The 13,068-nt window shown below is 43.2% G+C and overlaps 1 protein-coding gene across 3 annotated transcripts in view; it reads right to left on the reverse strand.

The window, feature by feature from the left end:
• PTPRG (protein tyrosine phosphatase receptor type G) overlaps positions 1–13,068 on the reverse strand; it is a 689,740-nt gene that overhangs the window by 673,471 nt on the left and 3,201 nt on the right. The window lies entirely within an intron of this gene.

The raw sequence follows: 13,068 nt of genomic DNA on the forward strand, positions 1-13,068 counted from the left end.
GTGGACAGAAAGGCCTGGAGGACCATGCTCCTTTACGAGTCACTCTGAAATCTGGCTATGCCGAAGAGAACAAGAAAGTCTTCGGAGAACTCCTTTTCTTGCCCTTTCCACATGGGCATGCACGGCTGCTCTCCCCACCCCTCCCCCTGGGTGTCCACGGCCGACTCAAGGTGCGGCCTGAGGACCTGCTAATGCTTCTTCAACACCCTAACTTGAGGACTTCAACATCCTTGTTTAACCCTCCTAAAAGAACTTAGAACTGAAAGCCAGATTCTTATCATCTGCACCAAACAAAGGGCATGTGTCCACCCTGTCAAATGTTCCCTGTGAAGGGGGCATTTCCAACCAGACCCTGAAAAATAATTCAATAGGGATGGGTCTTCCCAGCCAACTAGCCACTTCCTTCCAGCATCGGCCACCCCTGCCCAAGTTCCTGACCTGCAGATGGGCACTGATACACAGGACCCAATGCTAGAAATTCTTTCTAGGCGGACCTGAGCTGTCCAAGAAGGGTGTTCCTCTCTCGCATTTTCCCCATCTCCCACTTCATAAGTAGCAGGTTGGCAAGTTCAGAATATTTACTCTGCTTGGAAGAGCCTCCTATTTTCATATTCTGTTGGAGAAAGAAACCAAACATCTTAAGAGGAGTATGAACAGCTCTACACTCTAGATGCACCTGCTCCAACTCACTGAATCCACAGCTGTGTTAACGCCTGGACCAATGCTGACAGCCTGCAGTCCAGCGCGTGGATCTGCTATGAACCTGGCTATTAACTAGAGATGGGAACTTGGGCCTCAATAAAACCAAATACACAGGAGAACAAAAGCAAGGGCCCAGGGTGCTGCATGAGGAGACATTCCATAGCCTCCTCCCACCAGGCAGGAGGGGACAGGCACTGGGATGGATTCGCAGTGTTGACAACCCCACAACCAGCTTGCAAGTCTGAAGATCTCTGAGGTCCATTCTGCCTTTCAAACTGCTGAACACAAGCTCAGTCAGAATGCTCAAGGTCTTCCACGCTGTCCTGCATGTCCAGGGCAGCAGAAGTTGGCATTTTTAAAAGCATGCAGGTCGGCTCTGCAACCCTCCACAGATCCCACAATGCATCACCAACTGGAACCAGAAGAGGGAGAAACCAAAGCCAGGAACTCTGCCAAATGCCCACTCAGGAGCTAGTAAAATAACAATAATGGCTGTTATTTTCAAATGCTTACTATCTGCCAGGGCCCGTGTCAACTGCCTTACACCGCTTTCCTCATTTAGTCCTTCAACAACCTCACGGACTGTTACCCCATTCCACAGATGGGCAGACAAGCCCACACGGCTAAATGACCTCCACTCTCTATCCTGATACCCAGACTAGTGCCTGCTGGGGACAGCGCCTTCCAGGAGGCAAGCCCTTCCACCAATGACAGGAGTCTCCTGGCCCTATGTGTTAAAAAGATACGGAAGGGGAAGAGAGGTGATTTGTCACACCGGGGTCCGGCTGGGAAATGCTTTTCTGGAAGGCGAGATAAGCGTGGAAAGAGCACTCTAGACCCGTGCTACCAGATAAAACTACAATACAAGAGAGGAATGCAAGCCACATATGTAATTTTAAGTTTTATGGTAGTCACATCACATGAAACGGTAAAAAGAAACAGGCGATATAAATTTTAATAATACATTCCACTTAACCCAATATATTGAGAATATTATCATTTCAATAGACAATCAATGTAAAATTTTAATGAGCTTTTTTACATACTTTTTCCATATGTCTTTGAAACCCAGTGTGCGTTTTACACTTAAAGCACATCTCAGGGGTGCCTGGGTGGCTCAGTCGGATAAGTGTCTGCCTTCAGCTCAGGTCACGATCCCAGGGTCCTGGGATCAAGTCCCGCGTCAGTCTCCCTGCTCAGCGGGGAGTTGGCTTCTCCCTCTCCCTCCCCCTGGCCCTCCCCGTTCCTCCACTCGTGCTCTCTCGCTTTCTCTCTCTCTCAAATAAATAAATAAAATCTTTAAAAAAAAAAAAATCTCAATTCAGACAAGCCACATTTTGGGTGTTCAACAGCTTCATGTAGCCAGTGGTTACTGTAGCAGACAGAGGGGACCTTTAGGGGGAAAAATTCATATCCAGGGAACAAATACGGGATTACTTGACATCATCCAAGTACTTGGTGTATTACCAAATACCAAAGAGTTACCTGATGTCAGCTTCACAAAAGAATTCCTTTCACCTTTTATCCCTGCTGTCCAATTTTGGTAGCAAAAATAACCCTGATCAGGGGACCACTCAAATTTTGAGAAACAAGCTACCTAAAGATAACAATGAATTTATTCAGAGTAAACACAAGACACTTTACCAGATGTAAACAACAGGGAGAAAGAATCCATTTAGTCAGTCACACTTTTAAAGACTGCTGTCACCAAGCCCATACTTAACACTTACTTAAATAGCTAAGAATTCAGAAAGGTGTCACTTTGGAATACAAACAGTCCTACAGGAGCCTTAATCTGATGCAAAACCTCTGGGCTTTGAAGAAAGGAAAAATAAGCAACGAATTTTAAGTCCCTAAACCTGCATTAGTAAAGCTCACCAATTAGCATATGATGTAACCACCACCAAGAGATTGGATTTTTTTCCCCCTGAATAAATGAACGTGAGTCAAATATGAGCCAAAATCAATGTCATGGATCAGGAAACCTTTGCACATGATTCCTGCTATTGATACCTGCTCTTTCAGGTCAATTTCAAAATAGCTCCATGGCTTAAAAATTGCCCCTATAGCAGCAAGACTATAAAAGCCCCTTGGAAATGCTTTTCCTTATGCTATCTTCTAAGGCTGGCTAAATGTCTCAGAATAGCAGAGTGATGGCACACAAGTCCTCTCCAGGCCAACTCTTGACAAAGAATTTCAAGACCCAGTTCAGGTGTCAGCAGGAAAGAGCTCGGGGATCAATAAGCAATGTCTGTCAAGGCTAGGGCAATGAGGACCTTCACCTCAAATGCCAATTTCCAATCCCTGTGTAGAAAAACTGCAAAATGACACCGGGGCAAGAAGGAGACAAACACGCACGAACACACACACGCTACAGACTTTCACGGACTACTTCCATCTGTGTGTGTACCCGAGGGGTAGGACGGGCTCCACATTAACAGATACATGTACATCCTACCCACACAGATAATTTCGGTTATGAGATACCAAGGGTAACTGTAAACCTGTTCCTTCAAGCTGGGGGCATACAGGGCAAATGGAAACCTAAGAGCCATCTTTGGTAAATCTCTGTCAACAGAAAATGTTCCCGAGTAGCACATGCACCTTAATTTATCCACCACCTACTCTGTTAGCAGCAAAGGAACATGACACCATCTAGAAAGCCAAGTTCAAATTCTGATTCGGCCATTTCATTAACTGTGGGATCTCTGCTCTCCCTGAGGGCCATCTCTCCCACCTCTTCATGGGGTCGCAGGGCATTAACTAAGAGCCTATTTATGCAAGCATTTCTTATAGATTTTATTAAAAACAGCTAGGCACCATTTATAATGCCCTGTGTACCTAATGCTTTTCTGGTGCTTTGCAATCACGGTCTCCCTGCATCCTCAAAAGGACTCTAGGAGGTTAAAACGCTTATTTATTTTACAGATGAGAAAACTAATTTAACTCACAGGCCCAGGTAAGTAAAGCACAAAGCTAGGATTCTCGAAGTTGGGCCAGTTACTTAAGTTGATGGACAGACCTGTGCAATTCAAAACCCATGAGCTTGTCAGTGGCCTGTTTCACCAGAATCCATCTGTCTCAAGTCTCATTTCCTCAAAATTGTTAAAGGTCCCGAGGCACGTTAAGAATTATTTCTTCAGGGGCGCCTGGGTGGCTCAGACAGTTAGGCGTCTGCCTTTGGCTCGGGTCATGATCTCCAGGTCCTGGGATCGAGCCCCATGTCGGGCTCCCAGCTCAGTGGGGAGTCTGCTTCTCCCTCTCTCTGCCTCTCCCCTTGCTTGTGCTCTCTCTTGTCTCTCTCCCTCTCTCAAATGAATAAATAAAAAAATCTTAAAAAAAATAAAAAGAAGAATTATTTCTGCAGACTCCTTTGTTTCTCTGGCCAGAGTGCTTACCATTTCCCCCCCCATTCTCCAGAAATCAGTTTTTCCTCCACTTGGCATCCGAGTGAAGGCAGAAACCTCAAGAACCAGCAGCTCCCCTTTGCCTCAGTCACTGGGAAGCTTCTCTTTTCAAAAGCACATCCTAAAAAAGGGCCCCAAAAGAACTCTAATGCCAGTGTTTACCCACCCTCTATCACATGAAATAATTTCAGCAGCTTCTGCACCAGCTGATCAGTCGAGAAAATGAGGGGCTGATGCCGAAAACTGTCAAGTGATTGTCCTTACCCTCCACATGGCCTTTGCACACAAGTTAGCAGAGAAAATGACTAGTTTGAGAAAACGAATGGATGGAAGAATAAAATAGGGTGGGCGTCGACTAGCAATGTGTTCTAGAAAACTTAGCTTCTGTCTAGGCAACATTTGGAATCACCATGCTGCACCAGCGATTCTCTGTCTCATCAAGGCCATTTGACAAGGTGGTCAACCAATACTTTTCAAGCAAGCAAAAATGATCAGTTCAGGCAAGCCCTTTTCCTAGACCAACCTGCCCAAAGCCATTACCAGGCAATAGATCAACATGCATCTTCAGGCTCTATGGTCAGCTCAAGCAAGCTCTGCCACCCTCTAGATACCTCATGTCACTAGGACTAGAACAACCGAAGCAGAAATAAGAATGCCTACTCCTCCAGAATCAACCCTTTAAAGCCCAGGGTACTACGGATGGAAATGAACACCAGTTCATCAGAATGTAGCCTAAGTTATTCCACAGAGAAGAAAAAAAAAAAGTTTGTGATCATCAAAACATAACCCTGCTGCCCCTTTAGACATTCAACTCTAATTAGAATTTATTTTGTTTCCAGCAAAAGATACCTCGGTGGCCAGCAATAGAAGGTGCAAATTTAGCTTCTCTCTCTTTAAAAGATGGGACTTCAAACACCATGACAATATATACACTATGAATTCTTTTAAGGAAGAAGCTAACCTTGGATGTCATATCTCTAATGAGGATGCAATCTACAAATGTGAGATTTCTGGAAACCACACCAATGATATCAATGTCTTGTAAAATGTTCTCTTAAGTGTTTTAGGTACCATTCATTCTATCAGTCCTCAAATATGACTAACACCACCTAGGTACTGAAGACAGAGCAGATGGAAGGAGGAATGACATCCTGGTCTCAAAGAGCAAACAGCCTACGTAGGCTCTGAATCATATATGAGGAATTCATGTGAATATGCCATATACTAGAATGGCCACTTAAGGAAATGTGCTGGAAGGACAGCGAAGAAATCAAATCCTCCATCTGTCTATGCCAAAAGCTGGTCACTCTACTTCATTCAAAGTTTAGGTTCTCATATGTTGTTGTTGGAAAAATTAAAGTGGGATATTTCTATCATATATTAATCCATGCATGGGTATCATATGCAAAAAAAAATTATGGCTCAAGGACGTTGTGTGAAAAAAATATTTGGCAAGGGACCCACTAAAATGACATCTGCACTATTAATGGGCTCGGATCCTTCTATATTGGTCACCATCCTCTTTTACCCTACTCTCTACCACCATCATCCCCTTCCTGGATAGTTGGGTAACAAGAAAGTGACCAAGGGCGCCTGGGTGGCTCAGATGGTTGAGCGTCTGCCTTCGGCTCAGGTCATGATCCCAGGGTCCTGGGATCGGGTCCCGCATTGGGCTCCCTGCTCAGCGGGGAGCCTGCTTCTCCCTCTGCCTCTCTCTCTCTCTGTCTCTTATGAATAAATAAAATCTTTAAAAAAAAAAAGAAAGAAAGTGACCAAGACAGCTAGTTCTTAAATCAAATGATAAATTTTTTAAAACAACTTTTTTTAAAAATTGAATAAGCCAACAGCAATTTAGATCAGCAATAGAAATCACCATGTTACTGTAAAATACCCAAGCAGCAGGTCACTTACAGAGCAAAAAAAGGACACAACCAGCAGAGCTGAGCTCCAACTTTCATAGGCCAGACTGATAGGAATGAAGTCATTCCATTAGCCAGGGATGGTCTTCCTTGCAGTAACACATATGCATACATCTACATTTACATACAACCAATCCAGAGAATACAAAACCTCAAACAAACATTAACAAAAAAATCTTTCCCTCAAGCAGAAACAGAAATCTCCTACACATAGATGGCAAACACCTCCAGGGACCAGCTGAGTGTTGTAAATAACCTCTGGGGGCCAGGTGAGCGCCCCATCTCAGGGGGCAGCCACTAGTGAATTCAAGCTCACTGCTGTTGCCAAGCAAGGACACAGGCCCTAGGTTGCAATATCTTCCCGTTTTTCAGGAGTAACCCAGACTTCTATGGGAAGCCACCATGAAGACAGGAGTTTTGGTCACCACTATCCCCACCCCCCAGTGCCTAGAACAGTGCCTGGCACACTGTAAGTTCTCAGGATACACTTGTTGATGGCATGAATGCAAAATGCCCCAATTTTCTTATTTCATTTTTTTCTTTTCAACACACTATGGCCAAAAGAGTATGGCCAGATGCCCCCTGCAGAACTCCAGATAACCCAAATGACTGGCCTGTCTCCGTTTCTCTTTTCCAGAGTAAGATCCAGAACCAACTTTCTGTTCTCTTTTTAAGACAAAGAATCCTGCCCCCAACCCCAATCACAAATCACGTTCGTTTTAAAGGCCATACATAACTTGATTGGCATGAACAAGCCTCCATTTTTTCCCTGTACTCCTGGAGAAATAAGGTTTAATGTTTAAAAACAAAAAAAATTGCTTATAGGCATTCCATTAACCAAGATCCACTCACCACCTTGTTTGCTACTCCCTCGGGATACTCTGTCACAAGGTTAGCAACATAATCAAAGGGTTCACAGACAGAGCCTTAGGAAGCAAGCTCTCAGAGGAAAGTTAAGCAGTACATCTCAGAAATCACAGTATCATATGCAGTGAGCATTTGACTTGCATACTACAGAAAGGCCACGACCTCCCCAACCGCCCTGCCTGGCATCAACAATCCCTAAAATTCCAGACGAATCTCAGAAGCCATTTAGTTAAGGGTATATGGAGGGGGAAACCCCAAAGAAACAGAGGGTGTTGCCTAGATCCCACAGCTGGCTTGGCTGGCTCCCGTGGCTAGTTCTAAACTGCAGAGGAAAAATCCAGAACCTAGATCATCTCTTGCCCCCAGGTACAACTCCCTCGGACCTTTTCCTGCAGTCAAAAAAGGACACAACCAGGATAGCTGAGCTCCAGAGCCTGCAGCCCACACTTAAATGATATATGGGAGAATAATAATACCACAGTGTTAGAACATAACCTTATTCAATGTCCCAAACAAAAGTTCTCAAATTATAGACTACACTGAATCACTCTGAAGAGGAATCAAAAAAACTTCCACCAACAAACTCCCTCTGTCCACAGTTATTATCACCTTATTGAGAAGCTAAAGTAATTTGCTGAAAGGTCATCTCTTCAATGAAACCAAACAAAGTCCTATACTAATTGCATTATTTCCTTATTTACGTGTGGCAAATACAGGAAGACACCTTCACTTCACCCAGTGTTCATGGTCCTCGCTTATATGGGAAAATAAGGAGGGCAAAATACACCAGGCTGGGTCTGTCTCTTAATTGGCCTTCCTATGTAATTTGGAAAAACAGTTTTCAAACAAACACAACCAGTCTGAAATTCAAAATTAGCCTGAGAGATGATTAAGAGAGACGTATCCTAGCCACCCCCCACTTATTACAGGGTGACACCTTGGATGAAGGACAACTTCGCTCAGCTTTAGTTACTTCATCCTAAAGCAAACATATTCAGTTTCTACTTCCAGGTAGATCAAAGGTACATAAAAAGCTTAGGCACAGGGGCGCCTGGGTGGCTCAGGTCAAGATTCCAGGGTCCTGGGATCAAGTCCCACATCAGGCTCCCTCAGCAGGGAGTCTGCTTCTCCCTCTGCCTATCTGATCCCCTGCTCATGCTCTCTCCCTCTCTCCCTCAAATAAATAAATAAAATCTTTAAAAAAAAAAAAAAGCTTAGGCACAGTGCCTGGATACTGGCAAGCACTTGGTGAGTGTGAGCTAGTATAACCACTGTTCCCATTTTATAGATTAAAAAACTGAGGCCCATTTGCCCAAGGTAACACTGCTGTAATAGAACAAGAACTTCAACCTAGGCCTCTGGGGTCCTAGAGTGGTTCCTGAAGAAGAGGGAGATCTATCTCAACCTCCCAGACCACCAGCACCACTCAGCCGCACTTCCACAAGATGTTGGGTAATTCGCCCAAGGCAGCCCAACTACCCAGTGCCACAGCCAAGAGCACAGGTAGCTCTCGGCCTCCATGCTTGCTGAATGGAAACACTTCAGGAAAAGTGAATTAAAAAAAAAAAAAATGGAAGAGAAATCATTTATAAATAACAATTGCTTTGTAAATAAATCCTTTTGACAATGCGTGACTAACTTTACTCTTGCAAAAAGTCAGTGACATTTCCTCACTAATCTGGCCCGTGCTTTCATATTTGGTAAATTGTTTATGGCTGTGTCCTCTATCCAAACTATTCCAAATTGATGCATTTATCTGATTTAAGTGTACTGTGGAGTTTACAAGGCTGCAGTGTGGTGAGAATTCAACTACCTCTTGGATCATACAACCAGTGTGAATTCCTCAAAAGTATACCCATTGCAATATCAATCTACAAACCTGTTTCGCTCTCCTCGTTTAGAAAAATACTATCGCAGACCCAAAAATAAGATCAGTTGTCCTATTTTCTTACATGGAAGTGTTACATATTCCATGAACTATGCTTTCATTTCTTCTTTTTTAGTTGCTAGATTTTAGCAGCCAACTGTGTCACTTTGCCACAAGCCCCAAAATAGCTAAGTCGAGTGGCTGAAAATCGCATTTTGTTGTTTGGCCAGAAAACCATCATGCTGATTTCAGTCTGCAAAAAATTGATTCGAGGGCAGAAGCTATGCACGGCGTGGGGCTCTCTCCTGCATGCTCTGCATGAAGCCATGAAGATACGGAGACAGGGACGTGCCTATGTCCAAGGGCCATACAAGTACAAAATTAAAGCAATACTCAAATGGTACAGTTTGCTTCCCAACAGCAGCACAAAATTAAAAGCCAGAAATGACAGTAACAGGCACACTCATCCTCCTGGGTTACAACACAGTCCAGAAGGCCTGAGAAGAATCGGCATCCCAGGGTGCAGGACCAAGCAGCTCTTTCTACAAAGGATAACACCTTGGAGATTCACGTGGCACCTTTTAGACCTGAGGAAAACCTTTTTCCCATTTAAAGTTGGGGACGTGGAGACCCTCCTTTGCAATGTGAGCGAGGAGGTCTCTCAGACTTTGTTGAGGCTTTCTCATTTAAGCCTCAAAAACTAACCATTTCACTATTTTTACATGGGATATCCGCCTGCTAGTCCTTCTAACTCCTCGCCCTCAACAGCAAAACTAGGTCCAGAACCCATCGCGCAAGTTTATGTAAATACTTTTTAAATGTTTTTGTTTTTACGTACAGTTGTCCTTTTCGGTTCCAGTCTCCTCTTCCCATACACTCCTCTTCAAATCTCTTTAGTACACATAAAATAAAAATGGCTAATGTACTGAGCACTTACTGTTGACCATGCGAAGTTCTCAGTCCTTTAGCATGCATTCTTGCTCAAGCCGCACAACGACCTTAGGAGTCAGGGTACTATCGCTGTGCCACTTCACAGAGAGAGAGGAAAAAAAGACAGGCACAGAGAGGTTAAGTAACTTGTCTAAGGCAGCACAGCTCATAATGGGAGAGGCAAGCTGGCTGCGAGACCGTAATATTACATACTTCAATATATTCAGTACAACTCTCCATAGCTACACCTGGCTTAAAAACAAAAACAGAAAGTATTAACAAGTTTCAGGCTCCTACAAGACTTCTCCTTGCTACATGCTGACTAACCAGTACAGTGACCCTCAAGAGAAGCAAAGTCCTCCCTCAATGTGAAAGCTGCCTCCCACACCCAGTACAGCACGAATACCACCCAATCCAGCTAGAGGGGCTTCAAAAAGAGAAGCCGGCCACATCTCCAACCTGGTCTGCTGTCATTCCTCCACGTAACCCTAAAAGCACTTTTTTACACTGTTTTTGAAAAGAAGCTTACCAAGCACTATATTCATAAAATCTGTGAACCTGTAGAGGCCTGGCAAACCATCTCATATAGGTATATTTTTTCCTGTCAAAACACCAAAGATTCTGCTACAAACGATACCAGGTAAAATGGCCCCTCCAAGCACAGGTGTCCCTATAGAAGCACACAATGGCACAGGGAGCCCTCTAGCTACTTCAAGCAATCTTACACAGCTCTCCCTTACAAACCTCCCCATCCTCTTCAGAATGGGAGCAAGCCACAAACGTATCTGTTATAGATTTCAATCATCAGTCCTCAAAATGAAACTCACCTACATTACTTCCAGATTTATTTTTTTTTAAAGAGACATTAACAATTCCGTGGTCTTGGAAACTGGAGACAAAGAGGAGTTGTAGGAAAAAGCAGGGAGAGGTAAACAAGGGTTTTTAAAACACATGTCCTTTTTGGATTTGTTGTTGTTGTTGTTACAATTCCTCATAAACACAAACCCGCCCCCTGGAACCCTCGCCAAAAAGTCAAAACAAAGACACAGATAACCCTTTACCTTACAAATGTGCCTCTGATCTTTTAAGTGCACAGAAAATCGCCATAGTCCAGCATTCAGTTCTTTATAAGCAAGATGGTCACTCCCATTTCTCAGGCAGAGAATCCAAAGTACCTGATCTTTTCATCGTTTGCAAATATTTAGTGAAGACTTAATGGGTGCCCAAGCAACCTCATTCAGGGACAAACTCCACAAGCAACCCCCACTGCCTGTTGGGGGCAGGCTCTTCTCAACTGAACATTTCTTTTCTTTCCACGAAGCCCTACACAGTACTTAACTAGCTTTGCCTACAATAAGCTCTGGTGGGAGCTGGGCACACTTCCTTGGCCTCCTTCATATTATTAGATACACAGGCCTTTTATTCACCACACATACAGCCAAAAATGTAGTTTCAGTGAATACCACTTATCGCCTAATAGTGGTCAACCTGTACCAAAGCACATCAAGGGCTTATTGGGGAGGGAAGGGGGTAGAGAATCAAGAATTTCTGAGATAACTTCAGATAACTTCGGAAGTTGTGCTTTATGAAATGTGACCACATGAAGATGTGCCCCAGGATGAAAATGTTAATCATAATTTTTATAATCTTGCAATTCAGAATGTACACCCATCTTAAAATCTTTACCTGCTTAGAAATACCACTGCATTGTCCTGCATGCTATGCAAATAAAATACTGAATGGAAATTCAGATTAAAAAAAAAAACCAAACTTTCACCATAAAAGGAAAGAGGTGAAGCAACAAAGCATTAGCAACATTTGCTGTCTTCACCTAGGTAAGGTTAATGGTTAAGTGTCCAGACTGTCCTTTTGGTTAAGAAGTTTCCAGAAAAACAAGGGAGGGAGGAAGATGGGGGGGGGGTCCGAAGTAACAACTGCTATGGGGCATTTTTAATGATCTTATTACATGAATGGCAAAAAGTCCATTCCAACTGGTACACCAATATGTAACTGATTATACCACATTAACTAGGGAGTTTTTCAGAACACAAAGATGAATGTGAAAGGGGTTTTGTTTTGTTTTGCTATCCCTGCACTCCTTCATGTAAACGATATAATCTTTTACTCGGTGAAAACAAGTTCATAATTAAGGGGAGATGCTTCACTATTGGATAGGTCTTTTTCTCTTTTCAGCCAACCTTTCCTTAACCTTTCTGCTTCCAGCAATAGCAACTTCCCATTTCTAAAGAGTCCTGATAGGTTTATTTGCATTAATGTTCTAACTTCATCAACTCTGTAAGAGGAATGCTGTTTAGACGGAAACATGAAAGACTGTATTCCACAAAGGGACCAAGCTTCAAGACTGGACAAAGATTCTTCATGTTGGAACAGAACATCTCAAGTGGGGGTTAGGGTGTGGGGGGACATGCATGATTTCTCACTCCATCCCTAAAGAGTAAGACTCCTGGCTTTCGAACATTACTTTTGCATTTTTCTAAGAAGGCCATAAAGGATGTCCATCAGGAATAAGCATGTACATGCAAATGCACCAAGAGACGCTGGAGAGAGATTCAGCAGACATCAATCATGGATCCTCTGATTCTGACACATCCAAAGTACACAGCAAAGCTTATCCATCTGAAGTGTTTCCAACGTCAGCCTCCTAGATGTAATGTAATTATGGTACAAACATATCAGAATCAAAGAGAACGGTTTCACTCTGAGGGTGGAAAGAGAGAAGAAATCAATAAATTTTTTTTTACGTTTCTGCTGAATAGCTTACAAATGTAAAATACATAAAATGTTAACCCTCTCAAGTGCCATATTTTATATCCTGTTGCAGGCACTTAGACTCCCAATGATTAGATACATATGCCAAATGCTTAAAAGAAGTATGCATAAGATTTGCTTTAAACTAATGAGGTGTTAGGGAGGGTGGTGGGGGACAGAAAAGGTTGAGTTCATAATTGCTGTAACTGGGTAGGGGGATCCATAGGGATCCATTATATTTTCCTATTTTCATAAATCTTTCTATAACAGAGTATTTTTTTAAAAGATGTAGGAAAAGAATGGTACTATGCACTGAAATATGTTTGATAACACTTCTGCTCTGAAAAGTGGAAATGCCACTTTAAACACTAACCGAGATGCGGATCCCACACCTGCCATACACTGTACTGTTGTTGGGAGACTAAAAGCCACTGTTTCCGACCAGCTGGGGAAAGATCCACGGCAGGGCTGTTTCCAAAACGCTCCCAAATTACAGATACCCTGTATCCTGAACAAGAGTTGAGAACAAATCTAACTTTGGTCATTCCGAGAGGAAACAAACAAAATAACAAGGGATTTGGGATAAGACCTCACAAGGAGGACCCTA

This window comes from Halichoerus grypus, chromosome 1, assembly GCF_964656455.1.
Source record: "Halichoerus grypus chromosome 1, mHalGry1.hap1.1, whole genome shotgun sequence".
NCBI lineage: Eukaryota > Metazoa > Chordata > Mammalia > Carnivora > Phocidae > Halichoerus > Halichoerus grypus.